This window comes from Misgurnus anguillicaudatus, chromosome 20, assembly GCF_027580225.2.
Source record: "Misgurnus anguillicaudatus chromosome 20, ASM2758022v2, whole genome shotgun sequence".
Taxonomy (NCBI): Eukaryota; Metazoa; Chordata; class Actinopteri; order Cypriniformes; family Cobitidae; genus Misgurnus; species Misgurnus anguillicaudatus.
In genome coordinates, this window is record NC_073356.2 from 6,419,476 (window position 1) to 6,435,021 (window position 15,546).

Genomic DNA, 15,546 nt, shown 5'->3' on the forward strand with positions numbered 1-15,546 from the left:
GAACTTTTGTATTGTACCTCTAGAGGGCAGTGAAGACATACAGTACAGTAGCTCAGTTGTCATTTTGTGACTTTTACTTTAAATCTTGCATGATGGGAAAAACTAAATTGTTAGGAACATCATACATCCAAAGTATTAATTTTTTCAGGATACAGCTCTTAACATAAATATATTTACTTTTAAGCTAAAAATAATTTATACATATTTATTAAATATAGCTTTTGTTGAGAAAAAGAATGTCCAGGGTGCTCAGGGAGTTCAAAAACAAATATTTGAAGGTACTCTTTGGGGTTGGGAATTCCAAATGAGTGTATCAAAAAGATAAATCCAAGGCATTCTTCTTCAGTGAAATATTAAAAAGGCTTTATTAAACTGGCTACTTCATATTAGAAAACTAAAAATAGATGGGGGGAAAAGAAGGCAACCCACGCGTAGCGGCACAAACAGCCTTCTTCAGGGTACGCTTTCCAAACAAACAATTACTTAAGCAATATCGCTTGAGTAGAAGTGTGATATAGCTCTATATCATCACGGCTGTGATTAGGCGGAGGCAATCACAGCCGTGATGATATAGAGCTATATCACACGACTCCAAGAGCGATATTGTTTTTATACAACAGTGCGACGGCACACGTTTGAAAAACGAAAACTAGAAAACAACAACGGAGTTATTTTAAAAGCCTCTTTGTTTGAGAACTACTTCTTCCGCCACGGATTTGAGGGCGGCCAGAATGACAGGTAACACTTTCGGATGCTTTGAATCTCATATTAACTCAATGGACGGATTCGCCATTTTTAAATATTACAATTTCTTGGTCACAAAGTGTAGTTTTAAGATTAGTTCAGTCGAGAATATATATGTATTGTATTTAAATGTACAGTCGATTAGTAAAGATAGCGCCTGTTTGAACGTTTGCTTAGTGAGATACGGTACGTATGAGAACCAAAGCATGAGCGGACGTCAGTGTTCACTCGCCCCGCTGACCACCGCCCTCTTTGGGCTACATCTCTGACAGGGATTCCCTGGCTCTCATGTTGGCCTGATGGTCAAAAATTAGATCAAATCACCAGTATTTGGTGTCATGATGAAACTATTACTTGTTTCTTATTCATATTTAGTGTCTTTTGTGTTGTTATGGTTTTGGCGCGAGGTAAAAGTTAATAAAACTGTACTTATATGTTACTATTGGTTTACCATTTCATCTTAACGCGATACGAGCACTCGGTTATTATTAGACTTCGTTCTTGTCAGTACTATATAAAACTGTTTTTTATAAGTGTCAGAGAGATGTTTTTGCATGCTGCTTATAAATATACCAGTGGCGATATCTCATAACATGTTTTAATAGTCACGTCGCGATTAAATAAATGATCAATGTCCACATTTAAAAGCTGCGGTGCTTACCTGCAGTTCCACAGTGTTTTTGCGTTCTGATAAGAGATATAGCTCCAGAAAAAAATGAGTGTTTACATTCATCTTTCCAAGTGTTAATCGTCCACACAATGTGACAAGACATTACTCCATTAACTTTAACGTAACATTCAAGAGCGCTGATCTTTCACGGAAGAATAACTTCCGATTGGGGATTCACAGACTGATTTATGAGCTAGTGAACTAATGAGACACACGGAGAGTGTTTAAAAACAGCGCGTCTGTGTTTTTCCATTCAGAGATGAGCCTGTTTAGGACCTCCATTCACTAGGTGGCGGAATGATACGAAAGGTGAAGCGGTTACTGTGCCATTATCAGTACAATATCGTATAGCTCTTAGCCAATCATATTCGAGAACCAGAAAGAACTGTAGTATAAAACATAATAAAACAGTAGTAAACATTAAACAGTGGGCAAAATATTAGGCGCTATTCAGTATGTTTTACTATAGTAGTGAGTGCTGTGATTGTTATATGACAGCAAAATTTGGGCAACATCATTAAGTTTAGTCAGAGTAATTGGTGATTTATTTCTAGAAACTTAAATATTGGCTATTTCTGGTTATGGCAGTCAGGTTCATTCATTTACAGTTTACTGAAATGGAACACAAAATATAAAAAATGAAGTATTTAAAGTCACTGTCTGCACTTTCTTTAGTAGATGGCACAAACAAATTTCTCTGCTTTATATCCCATCAGCAAAAGTCATGAAACTTGGGAAGTTGTTTAAAAATAAGCCCTTTGAAAAATTTAACAGTGGCTGCAAATCAATGCATTTATACTGCAATACAAGTGAATAACTCATTATGAAAACCTTGTTTCTAAAAATATTCATGGTCATAGATACAGTAACTGTGTTTTCTGGAAAGTTTTAACTAACTCTGTTAATCTAAGCAGCTTTAGAGAGCATCAGCACCTTTCCAGGAAAAGAGATTCACAGATTCATTTGTCATTAGAGAATAAAATCATAAAGTCACAGCCGACACAAGCAGCGAAGAGCAATGAGATTTCCATGAAGTCCATGATGATGTCATTGGGATGTAGTGATGCAGGGTTGTTTCTGGCAATTTTGGAAACCTAGACAAGATTAGTGTGGGTCTGTCCAAAAATGTGTCATGATTGTTAGTATAATGAATATAAAATTCTACAGCATCAACAGATTCCATCCACAAACCCACATAACAAAGCTTGTCTGTCAAACTTTGTATTGATTTTTTTTATTTGATTAAGTTGTTTCCTGTTACACAACTGACATAATTCATCTATTACATGCCCTGGTTGACAGTATTAACTATAATATTCTCAGTGTTTAACCACTAGGTAGCCCAAACTTCACAGGCACCTTAAGACATGATGCTTAAGAATTCTGCCAGGTTTAGTAATAAAACACTATTGTGTATAATTAATTCACGAAATTTACTGCATCCTAACAGGATTTGCCAGCATTATCTTTACTGAAGTAAAAATAGCTGAGGGACCTCCTAAGTATAATTTTTACTACTTATAGGGGGTCCCTAATGCCTTATGGGTAGCAGACCCCCCCTAATTTGAGTCCTGCCACTAAAGATAAATTGGTCTGTACTGCATCTTCAATGCAATGTGTGATGAGTGTAATGCCCAAAAGTAAGGACTTTTTCCAGACAAATTTTTAGGCACATTATGCATTTATATATATCACACATGGGGTTGCAATGTTACCTTTAGCTTGCCGAATGAGAGACTGCTGACATTAGGTACAGGTTTTATTCTTAGTTTTAATATAATGGTCTGACTACAATCTAACGCTATTGTACATTTTAATGGAATATTGCAAATTCTTTATGTACATTATAATTGTCCTGTTTATATATGAAGAGCTCAGATGCATTATATGTTCCTCAAATACTTTCGCTTCAAATTCACTTAATCCTGGCCTCAGGCCATTCAGAAATGCCGCTTTGTTGCCAGAATCTGTTATGTTGATTTTCAGCAAAGTCCTCAAAGTGCACAGACGACACATGTGAAACAACCATGCATCACATTCAAACTTGTCGATTGTGAGTACTTGTACCTGAATACAACCCAAAATGTGGCAGCCATGTGCATCACAGCAGCTCCTAATGTGTGCTTTAGTTTCTGAATTTCATCATTGGCAATGTTTCTACACATCAAGCAAAGTGAATTGACGGCTAACTGTAGACTCAATGTTGTCCGGCTATGAGTAAGCTACTTCTACCATAAATAACCTTGAATTTGGTTACATGCCGTTTTTGCCTAAATAATTTAGAGAAGTACTATACTTCATCGTCTAAGCAAAATCAACAGGTGTTCAATGTGTTTGCATTCATTTGTTCTGCAAAGACAAAAAAAGCCAATTAAATGTCCAAAGTGACATTTGTGAAAATATTCACAACTAACACTGACTAATAACCTTTTCATTGCCTTTAAAGTGAAATAACTGAACCTAAACATAAAAGCTGATAAAATAAATGCTAATTTACAAGAAAACATGTCAGAAGAATCAGACCTTTTCAGGTGCTTTCCTTTTTTGCCCCTTTCCATGTAAGCTGGAACGGCATGTCCGGTTTTTCAATCAGGCTAAATAACAAAATATCTTATACTTTTTCATATGCTATCTTGATATATATAAATCACAAAAATTCTTGAAACTTGGCATGTACTGTATTACATATACTGTACACATACTTGCTTTATCACTACCGCTAATGTTGTGAGGGTTGAGACGGAGGACAAGAGAACCCAAGCGCAGACGATGTCGGGGAAGTGAACATTGAACATTTATTGACATAGAAACATGAAAACAAAAGCCCACGAGGGGGCAAAACTACATAAAACTGTCATGACTGGTTATGGGATTGAGGCCGCAAGTGCAGAGTAAAACAACAGGCAGGTAACACAGGACCATCCAATACAAGAAACAGGAACAGACAGGGAAGTAATCACAATAACAATGATCCAGCAACAGGTAATACAAAAGACTGGGTATATATACACAAGTGAAGATGAGGCACAGCTGGTGATAATGAGGCAGGTAATCAACAAATGACAGTCCAGGTGAAAACAATCAGAAAACATGCAAACACCCACAAAACACGGTTTGGCAACCGTGACATAACCCCCTCCTCAAAGAGTGGCTTCCTGACACCACCCAAACATAAACAAAAGTCCGGGAGGGTGAGTCTGGGGTGAGGGGCGGAGGGCTTGGAGACCATGGCAGAGCCGGCGGAAGCTGGCAGGGCAGGAAGCCGGAATGAAGCTGGCAGGGCAGGAAGCCGGAATGAAGCCAGCAGGGCAGGAAGCCGGAATGAAGCCGACAGGGCAGGAAGCCGTGGCGAAATCGGCAGTGCAGGGAGCCGCAATGAAATAGTTTTTGATGTATTTGTGCCCACCTCCGTACTACATACAAAATATGGTTACTACTATAAATCACACTCTTAATATTTATGTTTTAAGTAGTGAAAACTGAATTCTTGATATTCATCCATATCATGTGAATGTATAAATGCTAAAATGGCTTGCCATACCGTATAACTGTTTATAGTATGCATAAGAGCAATACTTGATCCCTGATGGTTATTATTTACTGAGGGATGTTCATTCATTTTGACCTCATCATTGGCATTATACCCATTCCAATGTAAATCCATTGGTTTCCATATTGCATTAACGTTGTCATTTAGGAGTGTTATCACGCTATTTTTGTTATGGTCTCCACACAGATGTTACTGCTGGAAAGCGGGCGTGTCATTTCGTGCACGATTGCACACGCATATGCACGTGCAGTTATCGAGCTGCCGTTTATAAACACAGTTGCCCTTCGGCGTTTATTCACGCAAATATTTACGCAATAAATTATTGTGTAACAGACAGGCTAAGAGATGCACTGGCGACACTACACAGCAAATTAAGCAAGTCAGATAGAGAGAGACAGAATCACATCAACTTAACTTTACTGTTTGCTCTTGCTGACATGACATCAAACTTGAAGAGAACACAAGTTTACCTGATTGCCGTTCTCGCGTTTAACTCTCATTTTATTTCTTTTTTTCTTTTTTCATGGCCAGATGGATAGCTCCGCGTCATCTCAGTAAACAGTAAAACGCGCTATAAAACAGGAGGAGGCGGGCCTTACGTAATTTGCGGGGCCCTTGGCAGTCTGCGTAGTACTGGTATAGGGCCGATCGACTCTGATTACATCACACAACTGAACACAATGAACCAGCACAAGACAAGAGGAGATTAAATAGGGGAAACTAAACAAGATAACGAGGGCAATACAGGTGAGAGGGATAACTGATAATGAAAAATTAACAAGGAGAACAAGGGGGCGGGGACTAGGAACGAGACACCAGAGGCACATGACCAAATATACAAGGTCATGAGCCTCCACATAGAACATGAGGCTGTCAGAACCCTGCCATCACGATAAAACATAAATATAAAACAAGACTCTTATGGCAGGATCCTGACAAATGTATGAAAGATCTTAAGAGATTTTCTATATTACTTTTATACTTTATTTATGTCACTACAGTTTGTAGAGTATTCTGTAAAGCAATACATAAGTGCAATAGAAATAGTCTCATCAAGTCCAACACAGTATACATAGCCAAGTGTTACAGCCTTGTTAAAGCAGGCGAAACATGAATGTCATGTGTATGATATGATGACAGTGTTTGACAGCCATCTGTTGTGTAATGGGCCCCTCAGGATTTTGCTTCAGATGAGCGCTCGCATCCCACCAACACTGATCGACAATGACAAATCCTCCTGCTTCAGCGTGATAACAGCCTTTGTCTTTCTGCCATTATTGTAAAGAGTGTCAGTCCATGTTTAGGTCACGGTGAGTGTAGTTGGCATGCATGCAACCAAGCGTTGTACTCCCATATACTGTAGTGTGATTTTATTTTTTAAATTTAGCTTTAAAATAAAGAGGTTTACTAGAGCTAGTCTATATGTAGATTGTAAACTTGCATGGTCTGAGTATTTGAAGTGTTGTAGTGTGAAATATGACTTGTTTACTTTCATTATTAGCTATACTCTAGCAGTAGTTGCTAAGGTGCTGCTGTCATCCAGTTGTTAGGGTGTAAAGCGGGTTTTAGGGCATTTCTAGGTTTGCTAGGCAGCCGGATTGCAATGACATTACACTTTATTTTGCATGTATGAAGGATGATTGTTATGTTTTAGTAACATCTAATTAATTAAACTGGAATAAACCCCGTGAATCACAGGTTTCTGAGCCTGACCGGTGCCCACTGCTGATTTTTTTTTGTGCTGGGCTCTTTATATATATTAATTACAGATTTATCATAGACATGCAACTACTGTATAGCCTTGTACTGCTTATCCTGGTTCAGCTGTCTCAGGAGTTTAAAACCCTTCTGCCATCTCTGTTCAGGTTGCAACCCTTTACACTTTCATATTCTGCATCTAAACTTCATCAGTAAAAAGCACAGCTGGTAAAGAGGTTAAACTGTATGCACCATGGAAAGTGTTTGAGATAAGGTTACTGTGTACTTGGTTTGGGCACAAACATTATCCAATGTGTTTGAATACAAAACTCATAATAATCTATGTCTAGACCAGACAGTGATGACTCATGTGTATAATCTGGTTCAAAACATTTGTTTTGGCACCGTCGTTGTCGCATTTGTATTTGTGAGTAAAAGTAGGCCTTCTGTAAGCTGATGTCCTTAATGAAGGTTTTGTTTGTATAATCCTGCAGTTCACTAATAAGGTGCTTTTATAATAACTTTAACAATAGCAGTGCGTAAGTGTTCAGAGAGGTTTATTTCACCATACATTGATGCTGAAAGAGCAGTCAGGCCAGTCGTCTCTCATGCATGTTCCACAAAATACAGAAACCGCGATCATGATCTGGCAAATTCGAATGTAATTGGTCAGTTGTATGTAGCTTATGGTAATATATATTTTTGGACAAAAGGAACTGATTCGCCTTTTACCTGTCTTTCATGAGGTTAGCTTTAAAGTGGACTAGCAGTGATGACTAATGACTGTAGACATTATTTGTCAGATACGCTCAGAGAAACCTGACATATTACAGCTTAAATCCTTCATTACCATAGTAAAGTTTAAGGGCCAGATTTACTAAACGGGGCAATTTAGCATGGCAGCGCAATTCCAAAAAAGTAATATCTGCGGCTTAAAAAGCACAAATTAAATAACACAGACACAACAGCTAATTTCCATAATGACCAATGCAATCTACCTAAATTCAGGGTCGCAAATACGCAGAGCTGGTGAGGTGCGCTTAAATTTGGGGTGTGTAATCCCAGCCAATAAAGCCATAGTAGGCCTACACTGAAAATAACTGGAGGACAAAAAATTAAGGTTTATAAGAAGTTTGGAAATGTCTGGTATCGTGACTTCTCTAAATCAGCAAATAATAAATAACATGGCTTGGCAAACAATATTTTTGAATAATATGTTCCTTTGGCATTCCAAATGAACTGTGACATGTTAAAACAATCCTCTGCGTTGTATCACACACTCTCTGTGATGCCTTTTCTTTTAGCAACAATTTCAGCCATTTCAAGCGCAAAATGATTTAAGACATGCTTTTTTGGTGTTAAATAATGGCACAAATACAAGTCATATTACACGGCAAACATTAATAAATCATGTTGCGTGATTGATTTAACTATTCTCCTCACATACATTTTGTATCTGAAAGGGAAACTCATTATTATTATTATTATTATTATTAATAGTATTATTATTATTGTTATTGTTATTGTTATTATTGCATATGCAATAAGGTCAGTCGCAAAAATAACTAGACCACACCTTTTCAGCTCTGATTATCCACTGCACTTCTTTAGTAAATTCTGACAGTTCTTATTTAACGACAAAATGATGGTTTGCGCTGGCGCAAGCTGTTAGTAAATCTGGTCCTAAATCTCTGACAACAACTAAAGAGTGTAGTTGTGATACGTTGATACTACACACTTGTATAGTCCTTTGTATGTATTAATGTTTTTGACAAGTTTTGTCATGGTGTGCCTTTTTTCCAGGTCTTCCTTGAAAAGGAGATTTAATAAGAAGGGACGTATTGGTTAAATCAAAATTTAAAATAGTTAATTTAATAATGTCCTTGCTGGACACATGAATAAAATCATATTCTGACCATTATTGCTAGCACTCTCAGTAGCATGTCTCTACTGTAGGTCAAAACAACATCACGTTTACATGTCTACTTGTTAGTCTACTGAACCTGAGAGAGAGAGACTTATATGGATTCTCTAAAGCAGTTGTTCTCAAACTGGAGCCCTGAGATGGTGCCAGGGGGCGCCGGATTTAATTACATTTTATAAAAAAGTATTATAAATTCTGGGTAATTAAATCTAAAAAAAATAATGCTACTAACCAACAGCACTGCATTGTATATTTTTATATGTTTTGTGTAATTCAAGTATTAAGTTTTGGAATGCTTTATGTCCTAAATTTTCTTTGGGGGGGGGCATCGTATACAAGGAATGCCGCACGCTTGTAAAGTTTAAGAACCACTGCTCTAAAGTTCTTAATCGGCATCCCGCGCCAATCACATCGCTGTTAGCAATAACCCACCCATTTTAATGTTGTTCATATATCTATGTGGTGTTTCTAATATGCTTTAAGGTGAACAGTGTGCAAACCAGTGGCGAGGCTACATAATGGCCAGGGTGGCACTGGCCCACTCAGATTGACGGCTGGCCCACCCAGTCAGAAGAGACGCAAAATATTTTTGAGGAAAAGCAGAAGAAATCACGCATAAATGATAATAAGCTATTAAAATAATACTTTCTCAATTACACATTTAGTTATTATTTAATTTGAGAGTAGGCATTGAGGACCACCCTATATCACCAAGGTGTAGCGGAAGTTTTTGACCGAATTTTAGAAAAGAACTGCCCTCTCCACTTTAAAAAAAAAATGCAATTGCGCAATACTCTACTTGCTCCCAAGAGGGAACGCTATTAAACGTGTGCACGAGAGAGCATGCACGAGCCTAGTTTTTGCCATGCACGCTCTGTTTACAAGTTGCTGTTGGCATGGCTCATACATTGAGATGTTTACCATGTCTGCGCGGTTCGCGATGTGTACCAGGGCTAGCATCGCTAATCATCGCTTACATCAACTTTTACTAGCAATGATTTTAAATGGATTTCTCCAAATAGAATGCCAAACTTTACCTGTCGAGTAGAAACTTCGCGACTGAGGCATCAGTGGGAAGCCCAACCTGTGCTTATAGCGCACGCCAGCCTGTGAAATATTCTCCCAAAAACACTGCTGACCAGCAGACAATTTGAAAAATCACGGTGAGAACGCGAGCTTCAATGAATGGCTGAAACCATAGCTCACCACCACACATATACACCTGAATGTGTGAATGGGCAGAAAGCGAACCTAGGGACGAGCAAGTACGATGGCCTTATGAAACATATCACCAGAATGATTGACAACTAGGATGACCAACAGTCTTGATGATCCACCCAAAAAAACAAAGTCCTCCGCTATAGACGGTTTCATCGGACGCATGTGCGCTGACGCGATACACGTCTGGATCCGACTTTACTTCCGGTTTCGTTTTTTTTTAATGGTCTGACTAGTTGCTAAACTGATCTCTTGAACAAATGCCTCGTCGAAAAAAACAAATGTTTTGGTTCCCTAGGTAATCTAAAAAACAAAGCAAGCTTTGTGACACACTGGCTATGTTTGCATGCACAAAATTTTGTCAATCCGACTGAATGTAATCCGATTGAAGGTTACAACAATAGAGTTTACATCCACCCTAAACATTGCAATCTGATTAAATGTTTGTTTACATGTACAGTTTATATATTCCAAACGAACGTCTGCGCAAGTGCACAGCCAGGGTTGCCAGGTTCATGTATCAAAACCATCCATATGGACATTCAAAACTATCCCAAAAAATCCCAATCAATATTTAAAGTTCAAATACAAATAACCAATGAACAAATTATTTTTTATCTTTTACCCGCAGATAGAAATAACGCGCGGAGATGGGAGTAGCCAAATCTGAACTACAAAAATAGCAGAGGAATTGCCAACGCCACCCAGCTCACACAGCATCTCTTGTCGAGTTCACGCTTTATCCCTGAATAAATGTACAAAGCTGAGTTAGTCTAAAGAATTTTTGAGATATAGGCAATGAAAACTAACATGAACAAACAACTAAAAGCTTTATTTCTATTAATTAACATTAACAAATATTAATAAATACTGTAACAAATGTATTGCTCATGGTTTGTTCTTGTTAGTTTATACATTAACTAATGTTAACTAAAAAACCTTATTGTAAAGTGTCACCTACATATACTACGATTCAGGCGTTTACATGCATACTTTTCTCCAGCTGATCGGATCACATATTGGAGTAGACCAGCCCCTTCAATACGATCCAAATTTGCATCCTATCGACCTCAATCATATTGATTAAGGCGTTTACATGAAGGCTTTTCAATACAATTGATCCATCAATATGATTACAAACGGATTATATGGTGGCATGGAAACGTACCTACTGTATTCTTCCGTAATTATGAACCTGAGCCTACTGTAGTTGACTGCATCTGCACTGCTGTTTACTGTTGTTTTGATGGACCGCTCATTCATAATATAGCAACACATTACAGAAAAGGAGAAAGAGCAGCAGCAGTAAAATCTAATAGAAAGTGAAGAAAGCTACATAGAACAGGTATACATACAGGTATTTGCTGCATGTTTATATTCATATATTAAATTGACCTACATATAGTCTAACATCAATATACTTTTTATATTAATGAATAGACGGTTTCATCTGACTCACACGCGCTGTTGCGGATATGCAGCTGAACCGGTCTGTATTTATTTATCTGTCTGGCTAGTGACTAAACTGATTACTGAAACAAATACCTGCTGGTAAAATGTTTTGGTTTGTTTTTATTATCAGAACAAAAAAACTATTCCTTTAATGCATTTAATAATGTTTACTAATACAACCTTATTGTAAAGTAATTAATCAGGATTAAATTAGTAATAAATAATTTCCACACATATCGGACATATTTAATGGCTGTTTTAGGTGTTACTAGTACAGGATAAGCTGTATTTAGTAGTTATTTTTCTTAAATGGGTGTTTTATTTCATTTAAACAGCTGTCATATACTGTAATTTTCACTCTTTAAAATCAGTCTGGTTATTTCCCCGAGAAAATTTTATTCTATATAGAAAACAGAAATGTTGCCACCAGTCGAACATTGCCCCTGTTATTTTTTTTTGCACAGATTATGATATTAAGATGATTAGTTAATTGATCGGTGCCCTTGATTGCTCTGACTAGAAAATGGCTAGATTATGTCTAGATCAGTAACCGTATTGATCAGTTATGTCTAGATCACTAATAGTATTGATGGAAGGCCTCTTGCCATTAACCGGTCAGTGAGCAAAGCTTGCTTAGCAGACTCCATGCCAGCCTGCATTTTCTTACAAATTACGTTTCGAGTCAATATAATGCATCCCTTACTATGAGCCTTTTGTCTGTGTGTAATTGACAATTGTTTGTGTGGTTGGGGAGTCTTTTAGGGACGAGACAGTATTTTGTTGTTCTTCCCCTCAGGTCACCCTGGCTGTTTGGTTAAGGTGGCCTCAGTGAAGCTCTCTGTTCAGGTAACGATGGGGACATCTGGCTCAGAAAGCCATGTCAACCCAGGCCCTATCCCCAAAGCTATGAGGGCCGCCATCTGAAAACTGTACGTGACCAGCCTTGAACCCCCAGGACCTCAAGTGATCAACCCAAGAGGGAATAAATTGGTATAAAAGTCTGGTTGTAGATGCATAAGTGCCCAGGGCAGCCAAACTGAACACATACCGGAAGCTTCTGCGTAAATGTGCCAACCCAGAGTAAATTCTGAGAGTGAGGACAGTGGAGTTATGGAGATATTTTGGGAAGTTCTTGATGACTTGATGAGTTTTTCTGGTACTTCTAAGGGTTTGGGGTTGGATGGGTGACTGTTGAGATTGTGGAAAGCTTTGAATAGGAGAAATCTTGGAATGTGAGTCAGGTAAGTTTATAATTTTTCATGTTGCCGAAACTCCTCAGAAGTGTTTCTTCATTTATGGTATGATAATATTCAAACTAATCTTAGTATGCAGTATGTTAAAGTAATTGTTCACCTGTTTCCTGACGTTTTTTTGTTCGGACATGTTACACCAATGTCCGAACAAAAAAACGCCATGCCTGCATATTCATTGAATAGGGGATGTTCTTAAATATGGGATATGGAGATCCTTTACAATACGATGTTGACTGTATGCAGCTCAGTTGAAATGCTCAATCTGGCAACGGGTGCCGGTTGTAATCTTACGCATTAGATCTACAGTGGAATTTTCAAATCAAGAGCATCCCAGTACTTGAGGTGTTTTATGTGGTATTTTGTTTACTTTTGTTGACCCTGGACCACAAAACCTGTCATAAGTGTCAATTTTTCTGAAATTGAGATTTATACATTACCGGGAAGCTGAATAAATAAGCTTTCCATTGATGTGTGGTTTGTAACTGCAATATTTGGCGGAGATACAACTATTTGAAAATCTGGAATCTGAGTTTGCAAATAATTTAAAATATTGAGAAAATCGCCTTTAAAGTTGTCCAGATGTAGACCTTAGAAACACATATTACTAATGATGAATATATATTTTTTATATTTATGGTAGGAAATTTACAAAATATCTTCATAGTATATGATCTTTACATAATTCGATTTTTGGAATTAAAAATAAAACATTTTGACCTATATAATGTGTTGTTGGCTATTACTAAAACTGGTTTACTACTACTGGTTTTGTGATCTAGGGTCACAAATTGTCTAAATATTTGATATATTAGTTAGTTTTAGAGATTTTACTAGCAATGCCAGATTGTGGAGATGTGCAGGAGTGTGTCTGAATGTTGTTTTGTCGGTTAAAGTCCTTTATGAAATCCCTCTAAAGATTAAGCTTATGTGAGGCCATCACCTCATCATAAAGTTAAACTGGTATCAGGGTTCTGTTGTGGAAGAGCTTTGCCTAAGATGCACTTGCTATAAACAGCTGGTACCTGCTGCTCAGTTTGGCTGGCTGTGACTTATCTCTCAGCATCCCAACCCAGTTTTCAACTTATCTTGGTTTACCTGGTTGTTACTGTAGTTGGATGTAATTTGGAATCCCAGTCATGCATTTTTTGTTGGTCTTACACTTTTATATTTGCTGGTGTCTAGATAGGGATGGAAGCCATGTACTTTATTACTTGATCAATGGATTTCATGAATTTTATACTTGAAAGGCAACCATGCTTATTTAATTAAACACAATAGTTTTTTTTTTCAATTTTTAGTCATAATATGGTGAACACACATGCTAATAATAATCTATTATGTGATTTTGGTTGGTCAATGGCAGCATCTGCAGTCAGTAATTTGGATATGATGCCTAACTAACCCAAGCTGACAAAGTTACCTACATCGCTATGCTAGTTTTATGCCAATCTATATTTTATGTCCTTGTATAAATATATGTTAGGTTGAAAGAGGATAGTTGTAAAAAGTCTATAAAAAGTACAAACTGTGATAATTAACTTGCACTTTATATGGCACAGTCTGTAGTTAAAGGCTATTAATTGTCTCTTTATATGCAATTAATTATTGAGAAGCAGTTACTTTAAGCAATTGAATAATTTATTAAATTAAATGTAGGATTTTTACATGTATGCCAGACAGATTGAGGACAGGACAGGCCTATTTATTTTGCCTTCCACTGTACATCATTTACGTCTTAGCAGGTGTCATCTGTTGCTTTGCTGTAAAGTTTAGGATTATGCTGAATAACACAATCAATACTGATCACAGCTTAATATCTGATGAAGTGTTTATTTTTCAAAATCAGTAAATGTTTGCTCGTAGATTTTGTGTTTTTTTATTTACCAGATGAGATTTGTCTGATGGTGATATTACACAACATTACCGTGTCATTGTATCGCATACTAATGTCTTATAACACACGGTAAACCGTATTCAATGTTTTAAAGGTGGATGTCTTAGGTTTGAATGTGTCATCATATAAGTCTTGCGTTCGAAGATGTGACGCCCCAGTCTGCTCAACCTTTTGGATTTGTCCGGTGTCAGATTAGACAAAAGCGTGCTTAGAAATCTTCCACCCAATTTGTCAGGGCAAGGGACAAATGGGGCGGGTGTATTCTCCATATATAAGACCCCGTGTCCTCCAGACACCTTTCACGCAGTTTGCTTCATGACTTAACGTGTCTTCCAGTTATATTATCGTATGCTTTTCTACGCAACTGTCGCATACTAGTTATTTTTAAGCTGAAGTACATTTTTTGTGCCTTTTGAAGAGTTTTGTAATGAATTACTGCATGTCAGACATGTATGACATGGCCCACGGCGTTAGTGGGGGGTATTCGGTCCCGTCCGGAGGCGAGTACTGCATGTACGGTGGTGAAGGGCCCGGTTTCAATCAGTGCGAGCTACAGCCGTTACATCACCACCCTCCCAGCATGGAGCAGGCCTGGCCACCCGGCCAGCCCTATGGGTGCCCGTTTTCTGGGGGTAACCCTGTGTTCAAGAGCGAGTTATGCAGCATGGAGGTCCCACTCAGTCACTACCATCAGCCTGATTTCTAATCTGACAGCAGGCAGGACTTTTCTCAGATACAGTGGATGCAAGAGGCACAAAAGAAAGGTATCGGAAGCTGTTTTAATAGTAGGGGTGCTCTTGTGTAGTAGCCTTCCCCCAACGCTCTGTTGTGTGTTGTTTTATTTGAAGGTGAATTTGTGCTGGGGATTTTTTGGTTTTACTGTACTGTGAGACTGTTTGGCTTTTGAGCACAGGAAGATTTTGAGCCAAAAGGTTGGTGTACGCGATTTTACATTTGAGTTGTGTCATTACGTCATTGCCATTCCTGTTCTGTTTTATGACCCAGGCTGTGAAAACCCAGCTGAAGTTTTTTTTGTTACTTACTGTTTTTTACATAAAATCATACATGTAATGAAAATTATGAAAATATAACCGTGGTATATTTAATATTGATTGAGTAAGATCATGTCAAAGATTGAAATCA

At 37.8% G+C, this 15,546-nt stretch overlaps 1 protein-coding gene across 13 annotated transcripts in view; it reads left to right on the plus strand.

Annotated features, from left to right (window-relative positions):
* Nucleotides 1–15,546, plus strand: part of thrb (thyroid hormone receptor beta) — a 117,014-nt gene that overhangs the window by 87,097 nt on the left and 14,371 nt on the right. The gene's annotated exons all lie outside the window — the stretch shown is intronic.